The following is a 25,899-nucleotide window of genomic DNA, read 5'->3' as shown; positions in this document are numbered from 1 at the left end:
TTTGCTGTGCAACCCAAGGAGTTAAACAAAGCTCATTCACCTTAAGTGAATTTACACTTGGAGACTACAACAGCTTTCTATAAAATATTGGTGCACAACTGTCCTTCAATTTTTTGAGAGTATTTTTTTTTTATATACTTGGCATTAAGTCTACGTTATGTGTGCTGAGTTTAGTCCTATAAAGGTAGAGTATACAAAATAAAATGGAATAAAAATGTACGTGCACTTCTATGGGCAAATTGTATCATAATTATGGACTTGTATCACTTTGAAGAAGGTTGATTGAATGAATAAGTATTCATGGCAGCATGTATTATTATTACAGAACTTTGACTTCAAGATCTTAACTTGAATTTAACTGTAACCTAGGAGCAAAAAAGCATTTAGTTGACCATCAAGTTGAAAGCCAAATCTTTGGACAAGAGATTTTTGGTTTGACTACACTGGGTAAATTTAGTCCAGACTTGTTTAATTTTGTATCTGATGTAGTTTGAGCTTTTAACTAAGCACATTAAAAAATCAAAACTTTACCAATTTGATCCCAATTTGTATAATGGCAGACTTTATAAATTTCAATGAAAAATTAATTATCATTTATAAACACTCTTCCAAAGAATAAAATGTATTTCTGCTGCAGCATAAAATACATTTCTGCGGCAGCATAAACAGCACCCTTGTGGCAACTTAAAGACTAACATGTTTATTACACCATGAACTTGAGTACATTACAGTTCATTTCATGCACTAGTGTTTAAGTCATATTAATGTTTAAATTGTCCTAAAGCTGTTAGCATATACCTACAACTTTTTTCTTTGTGAAGACCAACAATGCTTTAGAGTCACACTTTGGCCTTGTAGTCACTTGCCAAGGAAAGCATTTAGAGGCTTTGGATTTCTCCTTTGGAAATCACAGTTCAAGAAGAGAAATGCTAGTGTGTCGATCTGCTACCCTTCACTTCCTATATTTAGAAATGCTCCTAAAGGTTTCATTTTGTTACAACGCCTGGAGAGATCTACCACCTCTCCCTGGGATTTCGGATTAGATTCAGAATACTGTAAAGGCCAGGCGCTCATGGTCGAAGAGATCCTCGCCAGATCTCTCTGGCATTCTTTAGAAAGCTAAACATATTTTCATAGTTTCCAAACTGGCGGAGCCGCGGCAGCGAGGGGAAGCGTTTTCGCTCTCCCTCCCACAGCATTTCTCCACCAAAACCCTTTCCTTGAGGCTACTGTTTGTCTCCGAGAAGGGGGAAACGCGCGCGCGCACCAAGCCACCCACCCAGGTCAGCAATAGTTCGTCTGTTTCTTCCAGGCAAAGCATCAAAGAAGATCAGAAGAAGGGAGAAGCTGGCTTAAGTGGCTTATGAGCGACGGCGCTGAGGAGCCACCTCCCCTTAGCCGCTTATTCAACCGGAGGGAGGTTGCGGGGCGGGGAAAAGACGGAAAGGATGAGTTGGGGGGGAGGGGAGAAGATTTGCTACCGACACGCTCAGCTGCATCTTGTTCAAAGCTTCCTGCGGGTTGGCAGAATGAAATCGTTATTTAAAATACACAAACTATCGTTGGGGGAGAAGGAGTCGGAAGAGGAAACACGGGGTGGGTGTGGGGGGGCGCTCCCCTTGACCCAGGAGCGGAGTAGGAGAGGCCAAAGAGCGATAGAAGGCAAAGGAAAGGAGGACGGAGGACATCCGCTCGTCGAAGGACGAGGGGAGACCTCCTCCCTGCACGCCCCTCAGTTCCCCGGAGCTGTCCCCCCACCTTTTTTTTTTTTTTTAACGGAAAGCAGTTCCTCAGCGAGAGGCCGGGAATCATGTGTACTTACACTTGAAAGCGATAATGGGGGGAGAAATAGGAGGGGAAAGCAATGGAACACCATTTTAAGCAAGGCAGCTTTGAACTGGTGGCTTGTGTGACTAGAATAAGACACTTCGTTATACACTGTTAATTCCTCCCCCCCTTGGAAAAAAAAATGTGGGGAAAAATGCACCGTAAAGGAGAGACATTGGCGAGCTTTAGTAGGAGGTTATAGAGTCATTCGGCATTCGGCCTGTATCTCTCTCTCTGTGTGTGTGTGTGTGTGAGAGAGAGAGAGAGAGAGAAAGAGAGAGAGAGAATCAGGAAGGGAGTGGGGTGCGAATGTGAGCCTGACAGATTAGGAGAAGCCTCTCTCCTTTCTCTCCACAATTTGAGCGGAGCGCGCGCCGTGAAATCCACACTCGGTGAGGGAGGCGGTGGGCGGGTTAGCAGAAAGTTCATAAAGATCGTGGATTTTTTCCCTCACGCCTTCCTGATGCTTGGATCATAAACTCCCTGTTCAAATTCAGGGTCCTGTGAGCGGGGTCAAAAAGGAGTAGTCCGTCCGGACCTGACAGGAGCGGACTAAAAGTGGCGCCTGACGTGACACAAAGAAGACAGTCACCTTCCAGTGACAGCGGCTGCGTGCTCCCCAGTCCTCTTCTTTCAAGCTATCTCCACACTTCACCACCACCACCCCGCCCCCATCCCTTTTCTTAGAGTTGAAGCGCAACCAGAAAGGTCCCCTTGTATTCCTGGACTCTCTTCCGCCTCCCCTTTTCTCGCTCGGTACGGTCTTCTCGCTCACATTTCATACTGCCTCCCCCCTTTCCCTTGCGGGTTTTGGCCAGGCAGGCAGGCAGGCAGGCAGGCACCCGCGCGCAAGAAAAAGAGCGGCTTTGGCACGGCCAGCCATCAAGTGGCTCGTTAAGGAAATGCAGGTGAGTGTGAAGAGCTCGTCTCTAGCTCCTGCGGTTGGCGCTAGGTGCCGGTGGGGATGAGCCCGGGAGAGCAAAAGGGAGAATTGTGTTTGCGCGTGCAGGAGGGAGACTTTTTTTTTTTTTTTTTGCTACCGCCGCCTCGCTTCCCACTCGCCTCACCAGCAGGAGGGGCGTGCGTGTTCGTGGAGGTTCGCTTTGATAGCGCCGCCGTCGATCCCTCGGTCTCCGGATCCCCAGCGATCGCTCGCTCTTTCGCTATTCCATTGCTAACCGAGGAGCCAGACTGCCAACCTCTCCACAACCCGCCTAGTTCTTTCTTCCTCTCGCTTTTTTTTTTTTTTTAAATCTTATATCTTCCTCACCACACTCTTTCCTCTCTGGCAGCTTCAGCGTCAGAGAGTTGCAGGTACCGTCTTCAGCCCGATAGAGCAGCGATTGGGCACGGCGCGCGCGACCTACTGAGTTATTTATTGGCGGGGCGGCAGGGGGGGCAAAGAGATAAAGCTCCCACCCACCTTGCAATTTGGAGAGGACTGAGAAGAAAATAGAGAGAGAGGGAGAGCACTTTTGAACAACACCGTGCTGGCCGCCTTCTCCCCCCTCCCACCCAGTCTACAACCTTCCTTCAGCACCAAAACAAACCTGCTGGATCTGTGACATGTGGTTGTCTTTCTTTGCAGTTCATTCGTGGCCTTTTGTGGAATAGGAGGACTGTTCTTTATCGTGACCGGCAGGAGCGGAAAGCGAAGACTCCTTAAGATTCCCAGAGAGGTCCGAGCTGGCTGCATATAGTAAGTCGATTTTGGCTGTGCAGACTATTATTGAATCATAACAGTCTGCTTCTTTCTTTCTGTCCTGTAATGTGAAGAATCCCGTTCTCTTCATAATTTTAGCAGATGTGGACAAAGACAAGCGTTATCTTTAATCCTTTTTGACCTAAAGGCTCTGATAGGCGGGTGTGTGTGGTGGGGTGTGTGTGTGTGTGTGCGCGCACGGAGTGCATTGGGTTTCTTTTCGTATTTTTAATATGCTGGACATTTTAGGGTAGAAGAGTTGAGGAGAGTACTGTTCCTGTTGTGGAAGTACGTTCAGAGTTCAGATGTATTGGAGTATGATTCTCCTTTGCTACACAAAACTGTTCCTCAGTGGACACCTAGAGGATTTAAAATGGAAAGGTAGCACTAGCTGTCATTTCACTCTGCCAGAATAATATACAGTAGTAATATTACTGTGGTTTTCTTGCTTGAATTAGTTGCTTTAATTTTAGCCCCATTCTCTAATCTTCTCTTCAAGGATATTCCCTATTTGGTTTCATTGTTTTCTCTGTCTAAGCAATACATTGGTGATACAGTGCATGCACAGGGTACAACTAAGATGCTTAGCCTTACGGACCGTATGTATACATTGTTCTAAATGTACATATGTGTATGTATATGTATGTGTGCACATATAGAGAAAGAGGCAGACAGAGAGCGCACTCTGTGGGAGACCTGAATTTGGATTAGGCCGTGAATATTATGAACTACTTAATGACATGAAGATAAAGTCAAAGGATGCAGCATATAAAAACCTAATTGGGGTCTGTGCTTACAAAAAAGTTTTAAAGGCATTATTATTCTTGGGACAAGAATGCCATTTGTTACTAATACTTGTTTGATTATTTTTATCAACAGAGGTTGAAGTACTAAATGATGAAAATAATCAATCAAAATAAATAAATAAATAAATAAATAACCACCATCCAAAAACAAAACAAGCAAACAAAAAACCCCAAACCCATCACCCTGCATTTCAAATCATAATAAGACCTTTGTCAGTAGAAACAGAGTTGTATCAGTATGTTTTGAATGTATTGACTGAATCAATAACATCTCAGTGTTATTTCTTATTGCCAAATGGATTTTGATTTTAATACTCTCCCATTATTCTCTTGGGTAGAGATTTGATATATACTGGAGCTTTCAAGAATTATAAATCATAAATTAAACTATGTTTTCATCTACAACTCAGAAACTGACATTGTGATGAAGACTGAGGCAACATCAACAATTATATGGTGTGAATAATACTTTCACAGCTCCATTGTCCAAAGTTATTCAGATTTCAGAATTCTTATACATTAGGAACCTGTATTTGAACGTCCATTGTTTCTAAGCTGTCAAGGGTAGCTATGTAATATCTTATTATGGATGCTTTCTCTCAAATCATATCTAATAGCTCTATTGAAAGATGGAAATATTTCTTGCAAAATCAGCTATTTTACTGGCATTTCTAATAAGATTATTTATACTGTGCTAACTCCAATTAAAACTGGCTTAACATATTAATATTAGGAAGCATTAGTTGGGGCAATTGCTTATAGTTCCCATAAATATAATGTTGGGATAAGTTGCAAGTTCTAAGAAGGATGAACCAATTTTGACATTTGGTGGCTGAACTGACGGACTTAAACATCAGCACTGGTGATTGTGGATAGGTTCTTTAACAGTGTTCAGAATGTGACAGACCAGTGTCTTAAATGCAGTGAAGGCAGAGGAGACAGCCCTATTGAGGCCCCAGACACAGAGAACCCCACTGGGGTCTCCCTTGTTACCCACTTCTTGCCCCATGCCTTCAAGAAATCTTGTTGAGCAGGATAGGGCTACCATATCTGAGCTGCAAGATGATTACAATAGCAAAGAGAGTTTCCTATATTTCTTTGCTACTACATCTATAGGCATCAGGATTTTTGCAGCACAGACGTTGGACCCCAGTAAAAGGTATACTGGAAGAGTGGTACAGAAGGGAGAAATGAGGAGCCACCACCCTGTTGCTGCTGCTATGCTCCTTCTCCACTGTTACTGATGAGTCAGCCATTGACTCAGCATAAGCGTGTGCTGGAATTAAAGCTCTTGGAGGCCTTGGGGGCGTGCCCTGGTGATTGCTGCTTCCTGCTCTCTTCCTCTTCTCAGTCTCCTCCTCCCTCCTGCTTGTAAATGAATGAAGAGGAGCAGTATATGCAAAGAGATACATAAAATCTAACTCACCTACCATTCATCCATCTTTTTGCAACTCATATATTCTCTTTCTCCCTCCTGCTTTCAATTGTCATCGCCTGGGGGAGGGAAGACTTGGCTTCTGGTCTCTCAGCATTGGGAGGCTGCATTTGGGAGGTTTGCATTGGGGCCTGCTATGTTTACACCCCATAGCAGAATGATTCTTCCAAATGCAAGTAACTTTCCAGAAGGGTTTCATAGATTACATGAAATTATCAGATTGCCAAAGGTTCCCAGTAAAAATGCTTGGCCAGTTTGCACAATATTTAGTAATACTGATTTACTTTGTTTAAGTCTAAGGATGTGTAGATAGATAGGTAAGGATATGTTATCAGACATCTGAAATATTCTGTACTAACTTTTTGGTTTACTCTTTAACGGGATTGCTGAACTTTGTTTTGGAAAACAATTTTGATGCTGTGGAAAAGACTTGACATAATTTCCCTAGAATATATACTTTGATTAATCATGCTTAAGGCCATCTTTTGATAATTATGTAAAATGTATGAAACAAGTGAATAAATAAGAATGCATTGTGGGATAGTAAAAAAGGAATAGATTTGCAGTCAGGGAAAACTTTTTCCCTTCTGTGCTAGGGAAGTACTTACCTTTTTGAAGTGGGTAAAGTTGCTAGTGTCAGCACTAATGCATTTCATTATGCAATTGTTCTTGTTATTCAGATCAGATAATGGCCTGATGAAATACATAAGCAGTCAGCAGGGAATGCATGATTAATTTCTCTAACGTGTGCTTACTATAGGACTTCTGACTAATAAAGTACCGTCTACCAGTTCTTGCTTACAGTTGCAATTAGTGGAGGAAAAACTGTTTTCTTTACTTCTTGTTATGTGGCACCCAAGGATTTTTTAAAAATAATAGGGATTTACAAACTCAATAATTTGGATTTAATTCACAAAAGCAATGGAGAGCTATGCTGGTTGACCAATTCATTAACTTCTGCCTGCTCTGAATAAAGAAAGAGCAAAAAGCAAGCTAGCATGATGCTCAATTGTGAATAGGGCACACCACATACATTATTAATTTTAGAATGTACAGTGATTACTTATAGTTAGGGGTAGTTTAGTTGCATTTCAATTTTATCTAGTAGTAACTTTGAAATCCTTCCAAACAGCATCACGTGCAAGTTATACAGAGCATATTTCCACATTTTAAGTATTCTCAAAGATACCAATAGAACAAAATATATGTAGCTCAGGGTTTTTAAGTATTCTCAAAGATTGTTGAATGTGTTAAAGTCAATACATATAGTTCAAATCCATTAGCTTAATATATTCTTAGGATAAACTATCTAGATGATGTTCACATGAAATAAAACAATGCAGTTTACCAAACTGACTCAGTGAAAATAATAACATATGGACAGACATTTTTGTTATGACTATCAGTTCTTAAAACTGGTTAATAATAGAAGGCCAGATTGAGTTTATTTCCATTCTTCTCCCCAGTCCCTGTCCTCGAAGCCTTTGGAATCATTGTTGGGGTTAAAAAAAAAAAATATAGAAAGACTATGGATACATTCATAAAATATAGAGCTATCTAAATTTCTACTCACCACTACCCCACCTATAAAAATAATCATAATAAAGTTTGTCAAAATTCATTTTGACATGAGTTTTAGAATACCTTTTCTGCAAAAAGGCAACATTTTTATGGAAGGTAACAAATAATTTTGTTCTGGGCAAAAGTAACATGTTCACCCAACTTGGTAGGATTTTGTAGAAAAGAAATTTTATTTCTTTACCTATTACAGAATTCTCCATTTTTTTTTTTTTGTGCTAAAAAGAACTAATGAATATAGACACTTACAGAGAACAAGAGCAGAAAAATACAAGAAGGCACAGATAATAGTATCTTGAACAGTTACAGAATCTGTGCAGCTAGTCTTCAGCATTCACTTTGAAGTATCTGTTCAAATAATTGTACATAGAATTGTAACCTCACCTTATTAAGTACTTTTATTTGAAAGTTATGTAATAAATTATTACCTTGATGCTATCATAGAATGCTTATTTTGTATTGTTTGTGAACATGCATGCTATGTACATGCTAAGACAGTATTTTAAAATGTGATATTTTTAAAATACAGTATTTTAAAATTCCCAGACTTATGTATAGCACTGGGTACTGCAGTTTAGACTGCTGTACAAATATTTAGTTTCAACAAAACATTTGGTCTTTGCTAAGTTAAATTCACCTGTTAAATCCTTTAAAAGTATTTGCCTGTATTTTGCATCTTGAATAATTAAAATTGGGAGAAAACCCTGTTTCCATTAATCTTTTACACATATAAACCAGAATAACTGAATTACATGTGATATTATATAAGCCTGACATTATATTAGACATATTTACAATGAATCTCAAAAAAGGAATGTTTCTGAAATAAAATTAATGCAAAAGTTATAATAGTCATATTATGTATAATACTCAAGATGGATAAATTGTTAAAATGCAACTATGGGTAGAGTGCATGGTAAATATATATTATCCATTAATAATCACTCTATGAACTCCATTCTGATTTCTAGGATTACCAGTGTTAGTATTACCAAAGTGTTAGTATTCAGGTTTTGTACAGTAATAAAAAATAATGAACAGTAATCGACAGAACTTCTGTAAATCAGAACTAACACTGAATTGATGACATTGAACTACTATAATTTTTACATCATGTGATATGGTTTTTGGAAAGAACACAAGTCAGTAGTTCTTATTAGAAAATAAATGATAGCAGTACGATTGACATTACATCAATAAAAATGTGAAGAAATATAACCATTATTGCTTTTACAATAGAATTTTCAATGATTAATTGAAGTAATGGTCTATATAGAACTTCAAAGTCCTTATTGGAGTTTTATTCAGTAAAAGGAACTGAATACACCATAAAGTTATAATATGATTCAGGATATGGAGCCAAATCAAGCATCACATTGAAATATTGGATGGCTGTGTATTATTGAATTTTTATAATTTAATGCAAAGCCTGAAAAAGTTGTCTCTGTGCTTTCAGTGAAACAATCATGTTTTCTCCTTGTCTTTATTCCAAGTTGCTGATTCTTCATGTGAAAAAAATCATGAAATAACAGGCAATATTTGTAATATAGGCTTCAGTCCTATAATATAGGATTCACTATTTTATGAAGGCTAATTGAGCAACATGTTTCCTTGGAAATAAAGTCCCAGTTAAATAAGCATAGAATTGAAACCTAACTCTGCATTCTTAATACTTCTAAGATAACACACACACGCACATGCACACATGCACAAGCACAGACACATATATAGTTTCTTATGTTCTCTTTTGAGTGTGGGCTGGTTTATTACTCTACTGAAGGAAAACAAAAGCCACTTATCTTTTCAAGTAGAACATCATGCCATAGGCCATCATGCTGAGAATTTTGGAATTGGTAGTAGGATCAAATGTGCTGATACCAGATTAGAGAAGGCTATCTTATTTTTTTGGTCTTTATTTAGTAAGTCTTAAAAAATAATACTTGAGAAGCAGCCCATCAAGCCATCTTCAGAGAGAGATTATATATTTATCTGTATTCACATCATTTTTTTCAAAGTCTAAAGGAATTTTCCTTATTTGCTTTGCCTAGTATCAAATAATGAATTTTCATGAAATTAATAACAAGCTACATGAAGTGTTCATCCAAATAGAGAATGCTTCTATTGCTTCGTACTTAGTATATATAGGAAATGTACTTCCTATTTAGTACATATATATATTTAATAATGACAGAGCCTCATAGTGATATTTGGATTGGATGCATTTCATTGCCTTTATTATATGTCTTAAGATGTAATGGCCTTTATGCTGCCAGCTTTAAGAACATTGAGCAGATATCAAAGCTTAATTATATCCAGCACTGGACTTGCAAGTGTTATAGTCCACATGAAGTTTTTAAGGACAATTAAAGTAAATGTAAAGCAAAGCTATTTGCAACTCAGTAAGGCCCAGAATAAGTGTCAGGAAGCATTCTGAGATACCTCATTTTGAGGTGAGAAGTTGATCAGATTTAAGAGCAGCTTTACAGGGATTGAGGAATATTGACAGATGACTGGGTAATTTATTTTTATACTTTTATATCTCCACCAGCTTCATTGAATATGAGGAGGAACAGTTTATCTGCAAACCTGTGAAAAAGATTCCTTTATGTAAATATTTGTAGCCCCTATATTTTTCACTGATTCACTCTTCCAGCAGAGTGAACATATTGCTTATAATTGTCCTTTTTTTTTCTTCATAATTTTGTCTGCCTTGATCTTTGTATGAATATCCTTCTCAGTGTTGCCAGTTGAATTAATGGATTGCTTAAATAGCAGGCATAATACAAATTCATTCCATCTGATGTACAAAGCAACTAATTCAAAAAGACACCTTTTCATGTGGCAAAAATCTTCCAATTCTTTCTAATTCTTCAGATTACTGTTTAGGTATAGGCAAAGTATTTATGGAAGCAAATACTGTCATGTCATTGATAAGCAGTCTAAACTGGTTGGATGTGCAAGGAAAAAAATTGACAATGTTATTTACCAATCATATTAATTATACTAAATACTTCTGATGTTCATTATTTGTGTTAATCTTTGACTCCCTTTGCAATGCTGACTCTCTCTGAAAAAGCAACACTACACTTGTTTAATTTTAAATATATTTTGACTGAGTTCGGGTATATTTTCTATAATAGTTTCAACTTCACATTTGTTACTGAAAGGAGTGACTCTCCTTTGAGAATGGTAGCATTTATTCAAGGGGGAAAATACCAAAGCTTAATGACCCCAAACTAGGATATGATTTTTTAAAAATTGTTTTTCTATAATTAACCATTATATATATATATAAAAATCCCCACTGAAAATACGGAGGATCCTTGCCAGGATGATCCCTGTTCACCTTAGTCTTATACCAGGGACCTGATTGTTGTAATACTCCTTAGGTGGTTCAGAGGCATAGTACAAAGGATTATGTTAGGATGCCTTCCATGTGTATATGTATATGAATATATATCTTATATGTATAAATACATGGAGTGTAGTGAAAGAGGTGTGTGAGTGCCCTTCTGAACTCTATTTCTTGGTTCCTTTTTGCTGCTTTCTGTTCCTTTATATCTTTCCCCCATCCTTTTAAATCCTTCTATAGCTGTGGCCCATCCCTGTGGCAAGATTTTATTAAATAGAGAGAACTGTATGAAAGATTTTTAACTCTGTGATTTTGGCTGATCGACAATTTTTTCCACTGGCATACATAAACCTTTGCTTTGAGAAGACTTACCTCTTTCTATAGTGTAGGTCTGGTTTCTGGGCATGGAAATAGGTCTGAGATGAAAGGGTAGGATTAGTATAATTATGTGTGACATTGCAAGTAAAATAAGGTTTCTCTGAAGCCTGGGAAAACAGTGATATCTGTATATGTGGCTTCCAGGGAAATAGCTATTGAAAATCTCTTTCTTTCTGTTTAATGAAAGATTATGGATTTCCTCAAACATGACCTATCACCCACTTTCTCCCTTTGTCTTGCAATGGCAGATTGATTCAAAAGGCAAAATACAGAGATGCTATAATATGAAACATAACAGATACAGAATCTTTGAGTCTTTGTTCTTAAAAAGTAAACAAAATGAATATTTAAAAAAAAATTAAAAACCCACTTCTAACTTCCTAAGATCTAGGATATTCACAGCAGTTCGGAAGAACAAGTTTGGTTGCAAAGAAGATTCCCTATAATTAGTGCTCAAGAATGGACAGTGACAAACTGTTTGTGTATGTTTTCAGAAAACAGAGATGGAAGGTTGTGTTGCTGCAGACTGTGAGGGCTACATTAATTGTTCATTATAAATTTACATAGGCTTCCAGATACTGCTTTTATTGGGCAATGGTCTGCCTCATTCACAGAAATGAACAGCTGATGTTGTCTTCTTGTGTTTTCTCACTGCTTCTTTCCTGTCAGAAAAATACTAAAAAGGGGATCATATAACAGCTATGCAGTTTTTTTCACTGATAATGCAGTGATTGTCCTTCTAGAAGTATCCATTCAAACAGAAGTTATATGTGATCAAGAACTATGCTTATTCTGATTTTATTATATCTTACTGCTCCTAGCTTTGATGCCATTTTGCTTTTTTCTGAAGAGTGAAAATGAAATATTAATATATAGAGCAATGATTCCTTCCTTGGTAGAGATATGTTAAATGTCTTCTTCAATAGTTTCAAAGCGTAAGTGTATCATACTTGTGTAAAGATTTTTTTTCCAGCAAATTAAATTAAAGTTGTAATTGCAAACTGATATTTTAAGTACATCTTGAAAGCATAGTGTTACGTCACTAGATATTTGTGGCTGAGAAAGAAAGAACTTACCAGGGCTTTTGACCAAGACTAATTTAAAGAAAAAAAGTTTTGCCTTATTCAAAATCAATACATTTTATGTTTAATCTGCTACCCCTCAAAGCACATATCTGCTTTTTGCAATTGGTATCCAGTGGTAGAGTTTCTGTGAATCCATATTCAGACGCACACATCTTTCCATTATGTAAGATTATAAAGCTGCTCAAATTACTTAAAAGTTTTAACCGACATTGGAAAATTAATAATATTCCATCATGTACACATATTAGAACTGTTATTGATAACCTCATATAATTTGGTATAAGTAGTTTCAGTAACACGTCAAGAATTGGATATCTGTGATCCTTAATGAAGTAGTATATATTCAACCCTATGGATGAATATATATAGTCATGTGAAAAAGTAAGTACACTGCATTGAAATGTTTGACTTTTCAACATAGTTCAGTATGCATATATTTGATCTTCATTTCAACAATATTGATAGATAAAGGGGATATACTATAATAAATATCAGACCCCATTTACATTTTGTAGTCCATTGTGTAATTTAAATAAACATAAGTGCAAATTTTGCATGTAGAAAAAGTAAGTACACCTCTACATTTATCACTACCTCAAATATCTAAAATTAGAATCAGCTGCAGCAGATCAGGTGCATATGATTAGAACATTGATAGAGAGGATTTGGGAGGAACCTGTCTTATGTAAACTTCAGATTTGATTTGTTCTTTGTGGTTCAAGTGTGTGGTATCACTATGCCTAGAAAGAGCTCTCTGAGGCATTCAGAAAGAAGGTTAGAGATGCCTATGGGTCTGGGAAGGGATTTAAAAAGATTGCCAAGCAGTTGGACATAAATCATTCCACTGTTTGGAAGATCATCTACAACTGGAGATTTCAAGCAATGGCCAACTGGTCCAGGCCATTTTGTCCCAGCAAGTTCAGACCAAAAGCAGAATGCAAGATGGTGAACGAAGTCTCTTGAGAACCACAGAATTTCATCACGTGACCTACAGGTAGCTCTTGCCTCTATTAATATCAAAGTTCATGAGTCTACCATTAGAAAGAAGCTGCACATATTAGATCTGCATAGGAGATATGCCCGGAGGAAACCTTTGCTGGCCAGAAAGAATATCAGGACAAGACTAATATTTACTCATGAACACCTAGGCAAAGACCAGGACTTTTGGAACAATGTGCTCTGGACAGTCAAGGTAAAGATAGAGCTATTTGGCCATAGTACCAGAAGACATGTTTGGCAAAAACCAAAGACAGCATTTCAGTAGAAGAACCTGATACTAACTGTAAAGCATGGTGGTGGAAATATTATAGTTTGGGGCTAGTTTGCTGCATCAGTGCCTGGGCAGCTCACCATCATAGAATCTACTAGGAATTCTTCATCGTACTGGAGGTTGCTTGAAGATATTGTAAGACCATCTGTCAGAAGATTGAAGCTCAACCAAAAGTAGATTTCACAACATGACAATGAACCTAAACATTCCAGTAAATCCACTAAGAAATAGCTGGAATACACACACACACAGAGTATATAAATTCAGGGTTCTGGAATGGACAAGTCAAAGCCCATATCTAAATCCTGTTGAGATGCTGTAGGTTGATTTGAAATGGGCTGTGCACGCAAGAAACCCCTCAAAAATCACACAGCTGAAAAAAATTCTACATGGAAGAGTGGGAAAAAAAATCCCAGTTGATGTCAGGAACTGGTAGATAGTTATAAGAAATGTTACTTGAAGTTGTTTCTACCAGAGGGGAAAATATCAGGTATTAGAGCCAATAATTACTTTTTCCACAGAAGGAAGTGGCATATCTGTTAATTGGTTATTGAACAAACAATTGCAAAGTTGATTTTTCATAGATTTTGTTAAATTACATCACCTTTATCTTTATACACTGTTTGAATGAAGATAAAATATTGATATCTCCACATAGGTTAAAAAAGGAAAAAAAAAAAGAAAAGAAACCACTTTACGTGGGGATGTGCTTTTTCACATGACTGTAGCACTGAGACATTCTCTTTTGATTAAAGAAGTTTTCCCTGTGCTGTCAGGGAAGAATTAGAGTAAATGCTAAAGGTAAATACTGTACATCAGTGGATCAAAATGATTTTGGTGGAGTATATTTTCTTGACAGTTAAGTGAACAGTAGTTTGCACACACTAGGAACAGGAGATTAATTATGAAATACTCTTCATGCAGTGAAAACATTGGAATATAGGACAAGGTGTATCTTGTTTCCATGTTATTGTTATACTCACCACTGTACATTCAAAATGTAAAGATTTCTAGCATTTGTACTTTTATTTTCTTGTCAATTTTTGGTTTTAGACATATCATATACCCAGCACCTATATGTTAGAATGTTCTGTTTTTAATTGGTGCAAGATAAATTGTGAAATGCTAATAGGTACTTAAGTTATTTATGTCAATGTTAGAAATTCTTTTATCCTTTATTATTTGTGCCATCAAGTCAGTCTTGACTCCTGGCAATTGCTTGGACCGGTCTCTGCAGTTTTCTTGGCAAGGTTTTTTGGAAGTGGTTTGTAGTTGCCTCCTGTTGAGGGAAAGTGGGACTAGAACGCATGGTCCCTGGGTTTCTAGTCTGGTGCCTTAACCACTATACCAAGCTAGCTCTCTGTTAACCATTATAGTTAGTTATTTGCTTTATCTGTAAAAATGTTGTGCTGTATTTTCCCTATTACATCAGATAAACTACACACAGAAACATGTTTTTTCCTTGAAAAGTCTTGGTGGCTTTAACAAAGTTTTCTTCAAGTCAATTTTAAAAGTATTTTTTTAAAAAATTGGTTATTAATTTATTGCCAACACATTAACTGTAAGTATCAGAAAAATCCAATTAAATCTGTATGTGTCCAAATAAATATACATATATTTGCATTGTAATTGATTTTCATTTGATGTTGTAGGTGAGTTTGAGTTGATGACATGTCAAAATCTTTTGTTATAGGATGCAAATAATGTGTGTAAATATGTAGATGATCTGGAATTGAATGAGTGATAAAATGAACTAAAAGTTGAGGAGGACTTAAACATTTCAGGAAGTTGCTGCAGGTGGGGAGGAGCTGTGAGGAAGATACTAGTTTGCGTATGTAAAAAAAAAAAAAGGACTGAGGTTTTGTAATGAGTTGTCTATGCTTAGTTCTACTTGTAATAGTTAGAGACGATTATATAATGCCATATTTTGTAATTGCAGGGCCAGAAAAAATTAAACCTTAGGAAATCTGAGTCTAAGTTTCTTATAAGTATCTCAGAGTTTAAAAGCATTTGGTTATTGGGACAAATGGCTTAGGGCCATGATATTTAGAGAATAAGATTAACTGCTTTCCTTTTGGGCCATGTACCTAATTATAAGTTCCCCATAAATATATTTGTCTTGCCAGGGGTGGGGGAGAGATCTGTTTAAATATTTTTGCTACCCGTATCATTCCCATGAAGGTAGGGAGATAAAAAATTACATAAAAAGACTGTAGCTATTTTAAAATGTTCTGGTTCTTCTGCTCTGCTTAGTTAGGACATTGGAATCTAGAATATTTATTTATGTATTTGTTTATTTGTTTGTTTGTTTATTTATTTATTTCATTAAATTTATTATAGCCACTCACTCCAAGAGACTCCAACAGACAGGATTCCTTGTATAGAGTTCATACATTGAAATCTTAGTCCCCAGGGTGAAACTACAGACTAGACAAAGAGAAAACCTATGCATTTGTAAAAATGACTATACAGCGTGTGGTATAAGATGATGAGAAAGTTAGAATACTTTCAGTGGCAAAGCATATGTTTTCCTGTAAAAGTTTTGTATTTCATGCCTGACACTTATAGATATGGTAAGCATGAACAACTTTTCTGGGACCCACTTTTTCTGGGGGGTGGCCTTCAGAACAATTAAACACTTTTATTTCATTTACTTTTCAAGCTGAATTCATATTAAAAGTAGTTAATATTAGGACCTTCCAGTCAAGTACAATTAACAATTTCCACCTTCAGTAACCCTTCAGTAACATTAAAAATAGCAATTTGGTAAAATTTTGGAAGGCATAGGATTATAGCTACCCATAAATTTTATTTTCTTAAAAAACTTATGGCACCTGTGTGGAACGAGACACATTCTTGAAAATAAAGTCAATGCTGGAGGCTGGTATGTTTGGTAATATGACAAGTTATTTTTGAATGAAATATTTATTTGATTGATTGATTGATTGATATGGCCACCCATCTTGCAAATACAGCTCTGGGCAGCTAACAACACATTAATAGCTATACCAAAAAAACTAACAGCAAAACCATAAATGTTTGTCAAAAACAGAAAAAAGTGGTGGGACAGCATCTTACGTACTTAAAATTGCACTCGTTTAAGGCAGCTTTTTATAGTCCTAAAATTTCGCTATATGCTGAATATTCTACTTCCATTGCCTCACTGCAACTATTGAAAATAATTTGTTACTATCACTTGCTAGAGTAATGATGATGATTGCTTAGAAATAATGGAAATATCTTCCTTGTTAAAAATGCTATCTTTGATCAGTTCTTTATTAGAGGCATTATTCCAATGAGCAAAGATTATCTTAAGGGATCTTTGTTCATCCCTACTACTATTCCTTTATTTCATTCTCAAGTTTTCTTCAGTTTTACACATTGTGATCCAAAATGGGATTGTGTTATATGGTTTTTTATATGGCTTTTATATGTTTTTTTGGTCTCGTATTTTGTTTTTTATATTGTTTTTAGTTGCTGTAAGCCATCCAGAGTCATGTATTTGAGATAGGAGGCTATATAAATAGAAATAATAAATAAATATCAAAACATACCTCTGTCAGTATGTTGTTCATTTAGTGAATCTTCCCCCAAAATTATTGCTTAGGCCATTATTTGCTTTATTCTGAGACTTCTATACAATATCTTACAATTAAAGCTGCAGTTTGCATATAATTTTAGAAGTATTCTTGTTAATATACAAAATGCCTTTGGGAAAGTTGGCATAAACATAAGTAAACACATTAAAAGCATTCCTTTTTTCCCATTAAACATTTTATAGCACTGCTATTTCTCTCTTGTGGCACAAGAAGTAAGCATTGTAAATGATTGGCACTTCACCCACATTCTCCAGGGTTGTTATTTATAATTAGGGGAATGTGAGCAGTAGATCTCTAAATTGGTGTATGAGGATATCATGCAGAGAATTTGCTTATGTATGAACAGTGTACTCTGCTAGAATAAAAGATTCAGGGAATTGGTCAAGAATAACGCACCAGTGCTTTTGCCACTCTTTTTTTACCCCATCAGGGTAGAAAAATACAGAAGATACATCACAAAGATTGGCAGGAGAGGCAAACAAATTGACTAGAAGCTGCAATGTTTTATAATGAATTTGAGCATTAGTTTATGGAGAACTGCAATACCTGTGGAATTCAAAAAGTTTCTTATATCTAGAATGAAAAGGAGAGAGTCACTGCCTCACAAAGAATAGTTATGTGAAAGGTAGAAGTCTATGTCTGTCTTTGACACAGATTCTTATCTTTTGTTTTCTTTCTTGGCATTCTAGATAATAGTTGCAGTGAGATGGAGTCCCTTGGCTGTTACATGGAATATTTAATTTTATATTTGCAATGCAATTTATTTACTAGGTTCATCTCAACCCTGGCAAGACTGAGTAGCTATGGTTTTGGGGGCCTTCACAATCTGGGAACTTACCATCTTTGATGTTGGATGGGATGTCACTGCCCCAAACAGACCCTGTAAGCAATCTGGGAGTCCTTCTGGATTGATTAGCAGATGGCATTGTGGCCAGGAGGGCCTTTATATAACTTTGGGTTGTGTGCCAGTTGTGCCTGTTCCTGGATCAGGATGCTCTACTCTCAGTCTCTCATGCCCTGAGAGTCTGTCTGATGTCACCTCCTGAATGAATTACTGTAATGTGCTTTACATGGGACTGCCCTTGGAGAGCATCTGGAGGCTGCAAAATGGGGCAGCATGGGCAGTTAATCACCCAGAATTGCTGGGAGTTGGGCAGCATATAAATTTAATAAATAATTATTAAGTGCACTCCTAAATCAGCTCATGTTACACCTCTGCTGTGCAGGCTGCATTGGTTGCCAGTTTGCTTCCATGTTCAATTCAAGGTGCTGGTAATGACTATAAAGCATGGCATGGGGCTGGGTTATTTGAGGGACCACCTCTCCCTGGTTACCTACCCATCCCATCAGGTCTGGCAGAAGGGGCATGTTATGGGTCCTGTCGATTAAGATGTGTCATCTAATGGGACCCAGGAGGAGAACCTTGTCTGCAGCAGCATCCACCCTTTGGAACATTGTTTCCCCGAGGTAAGATTGTCCCCAACCCTATGAGCTTTTTGGAAAGCCCTGGAAACATGGCTTTGCCATTGGGCCTGTGGATCTGGTGGAGGTATGAAGCATACAAAATGGTTGTATTGTTTGCAAGGTATAGATTGCACTCTCCCACATACAAAGTTTTATGTTTTTAATTGCTTTTAATTGTTTTATTGATTTTTAATAGATTTGTTGTTATTTTGTTTTGCTTACTTGTTTGTTTCCTGGTGGGTTTTTGTTTTGTTTTGTTTTTGTTATTTTTAACTGTGAGCTACCCAGAATCACATACGTGAGATTCACTGTGGGGCACTGTGGGGCCATGCAACCCCCTCCAATACCAAAGATGGTATAGTCCCCAAACCAGCAGGCTCAAAATTCCATAGCCACGCAGACTTGCCAGGGTTCAGTTGAGGCCTGATGTTCCCATCTAGACCCTCACAGCCTCCAGGCACTGGGATAATATATCAGCAGCATTGCTTAATTCATCAGGGGCAGAGATGTATAACTGGTGTGTACTGATAATACCTCAGCCCATGGTGACAGATGAGCTCGTGTAGACGTTAAAGAGGAGTGGAGAGAGCACCGAACCCTGCGGTACTCCACATAGTAGGGGCTGAGGGTAGGATTTCCCCTCCCCAATCACCACTGACTGGTATCAAACCCAGGGAAAGGAGAACCTGCACAATACAGTGCCATCCACCCCCAATCCCCGGAGCCGATCCAGAAGGATACTATGGTTGATGGTGTCAAAGGCCGCCTAGAGGTTAAGCAGAGCTAGGATGGATGAACAACTGCCATCCTGCATACCCAGACCTGAATCCTGACTGAAAGGGGTCCAGACAATCTGCTTTATCCAGGCTCCTCTGAAGCTGTTGCGTGACTACCTTCTCTACCATCTTCCCTAAAAAGGGGAGGTTAGATACTGGATGAAAACTGTCCAGTTTTGTGGGGTCCAGTGATGGTTTCTTGAGGAGGGGGCAAACCAAATCCTCCTTAAGAGGCAAAGGAACAACCCGCTCACCCAAGGAAGAATTTATTACCATAGCTTTAATCGGCCAGGATAATAAATAAACCACATTTGTTGTGGTTGACTAACAGCATATTAAATAATATGTTGAAAAAAAGAACAAATAGACTGCTTAAACTTCCTCTTTTGACAATTGTGTATCCCAGCTTTTCTTAGTCTGGTACCTAACAAGCATACTAGACTACATATCCCTGGTTGAGAATTCTGGGAAATGCATTTGGAGTGCACCAGATTGCTCCATTTTTTGTAACTCTCTTAATGCAGTGTATAAAGAGTCTGCAGATTCTTAGGTCTAAATACTGGCCTATATCAAAATTGTGGGTATAGACTCTATTTTACTTTTCTGTTCTGAGAAATTAGATATAAATATTTGACATGAGTTATGATGCCACTCAGCCAGAAAACTTAGGCATCCTTGGACAGATCAATATCTGGCAATTTAGTTGTTTTGGGTGGCCTTGATCATGAAGACTTCAATGGAAGATAAAAGAAAACGTAAGAAACTATACAAGCAGCTGTTATTTAAAACACTATCTCTGATAAGCTTTCAGTGATGATCAGTCAAGTGGTATCTCTCTACCACTAGCATGAAAGAAAAAATATCATAGTATAGAATATTACTGTTTCCTCATGACTTGCTGTTTTGCTGCTTTTCCCCCAATATAGGCTTGAAATAAAGCCAGAACTGCAAAAGATGATATACCTGTACAATTGTAATTTGGAAAACAAATCAATAGCAATGAGTAGTCATGGGTATTTATTAATATAGACATGTTTTTATAAATATGATGCATGATATACTCACATAATTTCAAGTGTGAATGCTGTATGTGTAATCATTAGTGAATAGGATCGTAAGTGTTAATTGGATTATTTTCCTTTCAAACCTCTAATGTGTCTGTCTTTCTCCCCAAGGTCTTTTGGTTGCCTGCTGAGTTACTTCAATGTGTATTTAGTTGTAAATGAGAAATCTGAACTTGTAGAAAGTGCCAGACGAAGTGGCTCTGTGATGCAAACATGACCGCTAGGGACCATTGTAAAACAGTTAGGCTGCTTATGCTTTGTACAAGAAAATACTTTTCCTTAACACTGAAGATTTTAAAGGATAAACAGTGGCTTGGAAGAAGATATCAAAAATCAAGTAAATGGATGGAATGCTGTTTTATTTTAGATAATGCTTGAGCCTCAATAAAATTTTGGAAGCTGAGGCTTTCATCTCATCCTGGAAATCAAAGGTGGATAGTCTGGTGCCTTTCATATGATTTGAACTTAAAACTCCCATAACATCAATTTACTGATCATGCTAACTGAGTTTATGGGAACTATACTTCAAATTTAGTTTGCTTCCCTGTTGCAAACTAGATGTGCCTAACTTCAGGTCATCCTTCTGGTATTTGGGTTGGTTAACTCAGGAATAAGGAATAGGAATTTTGCACTAGGTTCACAGCTCTAACCTTTATTTATGTATTTATTATTAAATTTGTATGCTGCCCATCTCCCCACAATGGGTGACTCTGGGTGGTTCACAATTAAAATCAAAAACGCCATCAACAATTAAAAATCCCCCCATAAATAGTTAAATAAATAATCCATTAAAAAACAAATCTCAACAACAAACCCTGTACATAAATACTAAAAACATTCAAGATGACGGGGGGGGGGGGCAAAGTCAAATCACCCCACAAGCCACCTTCACTGGTGCGAGCCCCCATCTGGCCCCCAGGCCTTCTGGCACAGCTAGGATTTCACCCCTTTCCTGAAGGCCATGAGAGTGGGGGCACACCGGACCTTGGGAGGCAGATTGTTCCATAGGGCGGGGGCCACAGCAGAAAAGGCCTTCTGCCTAGACCCCATCAGTCAAAATTCCTTGACCGGTGGGGTCTGCAACATGCCCCTCCTGCTGGACTGAGTGGAGTGGGCTGAAATAACCCGGGCGAGATGGCTCCTCAGATAACCTGGCCCTGTGCCATGAAGGGCTTTAAAGGTGATGACCAACACCTTGAATTGGACCTGGAAGCAGACTGGCAACCAATGCAGCTCCTGTAACAGCGGTGTTGTATGTGCCCTCCTAGGGGCATTCAGAACTGTCTGCGCTGCCGCATTCTGCACCAGCTGTAGCTTCTGGATACTCTTCAAGGGTAGCCCCATGTAAAGCGTGTTACAGTAACCGGGAGGTGACCAGGGCATGAGTGGACGTGTGGAGGGCCTCCTGATCGAGGAAGGGGTGTAACTGCTGCACAACATGAAGTTGCGCAAAGGCCCTCCTAGCCACGACTGCCACCTGCTCTTCGTACAGGAGTCATGAGTCCAGGAGGACCCCCAAATTATGCACTGGGTCTGTCTGGGGTAGTGTGACCCCATCAAGAACCAAAGATGATAAACTCCTGGATCTTGAGGCTCCCCGTACCCACAGCCACTCCATCTTACCAGGGTTCAGTTGAAGCCTGTTGGCCCCCATCCAGGCCCCCACAGCCTCCAGGCACTACGAGAGGGTAGTCACAGCGTCACTTAGGTCACCTGGGATGGAGACAATTGCTCATCCCATGGTGCCGGATGATCTCACCCAGTGGTTTCATGTAGATCTTAACCTTGTTTAAACCATCCCATTTTTTTTTTATTTTTTCAAGAGCAAGATTTCTGTATATATAGCAACATAGGCAGTAACTCACTATACAAAACCTGATCCATCATTGTATTTGGTGGTGTTAAAGCCAGAAATATACCAACAAAGAACATTGACAACTCTATCCCAATGTTGTATTAATGTCCATTTTATGCAGACACCACACTTTATTTTAAATAAGATAACTCCTGGATAATACATTGTGCTATGTTTATTATTTCCACACACTAGGGCTAAAAGGTCTGGGCTGCAAAATTCAGATGACCAGTGGATCCTAACAAAAAGACACAAAATGTTCTAATTCTTTGATGGTATTTAATTGTGGTCCAATTTTTGCAACACAGGTGTAGTAATCTCATACGTGTATATGGACATATGTTTGATTATGCTAGTTAATTATTGTGTGTGAAAACCTTCTAGCTGAATAAACCATTGGTTTAGGTCAAAATTAGGTAGAATATTTAAAAAGAAAGTAATAGAAGACAAGAAACAACAAGGACCTATTAAAGGTTGCAAAAAACATATTAGTAAATCACATGCTTCCTGAGCCTAGTAATCAAACATTTTTTTCATTAACTTATGTCTATTTTTATTGTTAACACACTATCCATCATTAATTTGTTAATTAACAACTTAAAGGTTAGAAGGTTTTCAGTTTAACACCACATACCATATCTTCTGTGAATTTTATTTATAGCATCTAAGGTGTTAATTAAGAGATTTATTTGACCTAAAACTCTCATCATTCTGTGAAAGTACCTTTTTCTAGAATTTCAGGGTAGGAATGGTATAACTTAATAATGCTGGTAAGACTGAATGCTGATGTTAACAGGTCTAATTAAAAATGATAAAAATAGTTTAGAATTTAAATAATTAAATCAAAGTCTCATTTGTGCATTGAAATATTTGCGTGTCTAGATTTTTCTTTTCTCCCTGACAACTTTATGGTAAAATCTTCCATCACGTCCATTTTCTTAAAGTGGAAGTTATTCAATATGTAAATGGCATGCTTAATATTATATGAATCCGTCAAAAAGGCTGAGAGGCATGCCTGTTCTAGCATCAGTATTAGGTCAGCAAACTCTTATATTCAGAGAGAACCTGCAATATTTCATTAATGATAAGAATAATCTACTTACTAGTGCAAAATGAAGAACTAAGGCTTCATTGAAGTCAATAAGAATAATGAGTAAACATGCATAAGGCCATGCTATAAATGGAACAAATCTGGTGATCAGTCATGTTTTCTATAGGCTCCTAGTCAGAGCACTGAATAGTTTGTCAGCAACTGGACAAATCATGATTTACGTAAAGCATTTCTCTTTCTGCCATTGTTTTTAAAAATGAGAAAATAAAAAAACAACAACTATTGAATGATCTACATATTCAAAGTTAAGCACTTCAAATCTTGTTGGTTTTCAAAAAAGGGAGTGTATATGCTTATATCACTATTTGAAATCAGTGTGCTGAATATGTGGATAATATTCTTTGTGTCAGTCATTTTTATTCACTTCATAGCCTCACAATCTTTTAGATACAGTTCATTTTATAGATGTCTTGTCTAGTAAAATCCAGAAAGAGCTGCACTATATGCTGTGTAACCATTTTTGACTGAAAACAAAACAAAATACAAAAAAATGCAGCCTTCAACATCAAAAGATTACTGTCTACTATACGTGGAGAGGTGGGGCTCATTTCACAAAAGTGAATTTTAACATGAGTACTACTGTATCAAGAAATGGCTCTTTCTATTTTAGATGGAGTGCTGGTTGCTTCAGATATCACAAAGGGATTGTGAATATATTCCACAGGAAATTATCTACTAACTAGGGGGTCAGATCTTGTACTTACCTTAATTCTTTCCTATTGGAAAGTATTCAGAAAGATTTGCCAGGAAATTGAACAGCTTCTTTGTTTAGTGCTATACTTAGCGAGATCCATCTGGCATTGTCTCTGCTTTTGTTTCACTGAAGACTGTTTTATCTTTTTAATGAAGTTGTATTAATTTGAACTGTTGTTTGTGTATTCTTGCTAATATTTTAATTGCAGTTTTGTAGTTTTAAAAATAATATTAACTGATTTTGTTGTTGTGCTTCTTTTAACAATAAAATAATAAATATTTTGAATATCTTACCAATTGTGCTATATTTTGTTGGTTGTTCTGAAGAAGATACAGATAAACAAATGTTCGAAAGAATGAGGAAACATTTAATAGGTAACTGTTATCCAGAATAGAAAGGAAATCCATACACAAAATTTCTACCAATGATAGTAGTTCATAAATTGAACTCTAACATTCCTCCTAAATCTGGTGCAATAAATGTGAAAATCAATCTTTTTATTAACTTTCTAAAATTGATTAAATATACGTATACAGAACACTTCCTTCCTTTCTTGTTTTATTCATGATGTTTATTCATGTGATATTTCAGCTTATTATTTTTATATTCAAATTCTATTTCGATGCATTTGCCAACATTAAATTTTTGGTTCTACTTGTCAGTCTAGTTACACAGAAGAACAGAATTCATTTACATTTGACTTACTGCCTGCAATGTGTGCAGTATTCTTCCCAATTTTATATCATCAGCAATTTTAGCAATCTAGGTCAGTTATAAAAAGTAAGAGACAGCAGAAGCTGTTGTAAAGATGACTCTAGTAAGGCTCCTATTTTTCTCTTTCCACTTTGAAAAATACTTTAAAAAAAATGTTTTTATCTTCTTTGACTTGAAAATACAGATTTTATTATTGAATAAGGAATTACTTTAACTTTGGTTTTCAACCTCTTGGAATTAATATTATTTTAGTTGTAAAATAAATTAAAAATCCTGGGTAGAATGGCAAACTAAGAAGGCTTAGAGTTCTAAATATCATATATAAATAGCCAAAATGAAGTTAGAAATTGGCAATTCTTGTAGTTGATCTTGAATTCATAACAAAAAATTATGTAAGCCTTTCCCCATTTGTATTGGCCCAGGACTTTCACATTCAGTTGGGTCACATTTCTAAGAAGATCTTGTAAGGTCTGCAACCCTGAATCCCAGAGAAATCCAATGCCAAGAATTCAGGAGGAGGCTCTGAAAAAGAAACAGCTTTTTATTCGGCCGAGTAAAGGAAGCTGGGTGGTCAATAGCCCAACGCATAGGCAGCAACTATGCCAGGGTTTTGCCACACCACCGGAAATGCAAGCTGAGTTTTTATAGTTTACAGGGACAAAGCAGTTTGAACAGCAGTTTGATTGAACTGGTTTAGCTGTAGGCCTTTTCCTGGAGACCTCAAGGTACACAAGGCAGGTTGAACCAGTTTAACTGTAGACCCTTCCGTGAATACCCTCAAAGTATCCTGTGTACGTGTCCCTCCCGCTTTGAGCTAATGGTGTCTTTCTAGCGAGGCTGCAAAGACAACCCCCCCCCCTTCAATCTTATTTTGTTCCCTGTTTCTTACTTTATTTTATAGTGTACTTCCTTTTGAAGGTGCTAAGAAGAGTGTACAACATGTAGATAGCATTCAATAAAAACAATCAGCTAAACAATAATCAATAAAATCGTGTATTCTAAGATAAAGCAGTAAAAACAATAAGAGTATAACAATTAAGGTAGGGTTTGTTTGGGAAAAAAATAGTCTAAAAAGGCTGCCCGACCAGAAGAATTGGAGGCCGCTTGTATTCCTTTCAGTTGCTTAGTGTATTCTGAAAAGGCCCAGTACATTATAAGCCAGATCTACTTATGGAACTACAAGCAGGAT

General features: G+C 37.3%; 1 long non-coding RNA gene across 1 annotated transcript in view; it reads left to right on the top strand.

Annotated features, from left to right (window-relative positions):
• The first annotated feature begins 3,388 nt into the window (after positions 1-3,388).
• LOC148213824 (uncharacterized) overlaps positions 3,389-25,899 on the top strand; it is a 328,533-nt gene continuing 306,022 nt past the window's right edge. The window contains exon 1 of the long non-coding RNA XR_015793674.1: positions 3,389-3,526. This is a non-coding gene — a long non-coding RNA (uncharacterized LOC148213824). The remainder of the gene's footprint in view (positions 3,527-25,899) is intronic.

Source organism: Python bivittatus, unplaced genomic scaffold, assembly GCF_059951505.1.
Source record: "Python bivittatus isolate LINGU-HERP-01145 unplaced genomic scaffold, Pbiv_v1 ctg000850_np1212, whole genome shotgun sequence".
Classification (NCBI taxonomy): domain Eukaryota; kingdom Metazoa; phylum Chordata; class Lepidosauria; order Squamata; family Pythonidae; genus Python; species Python bivittatus.
The sequence above is the reverse complement of the archived record's forward strand: the minus strand, read 5'-3'. Positions and strand labels throughout refer to the sequence as shown.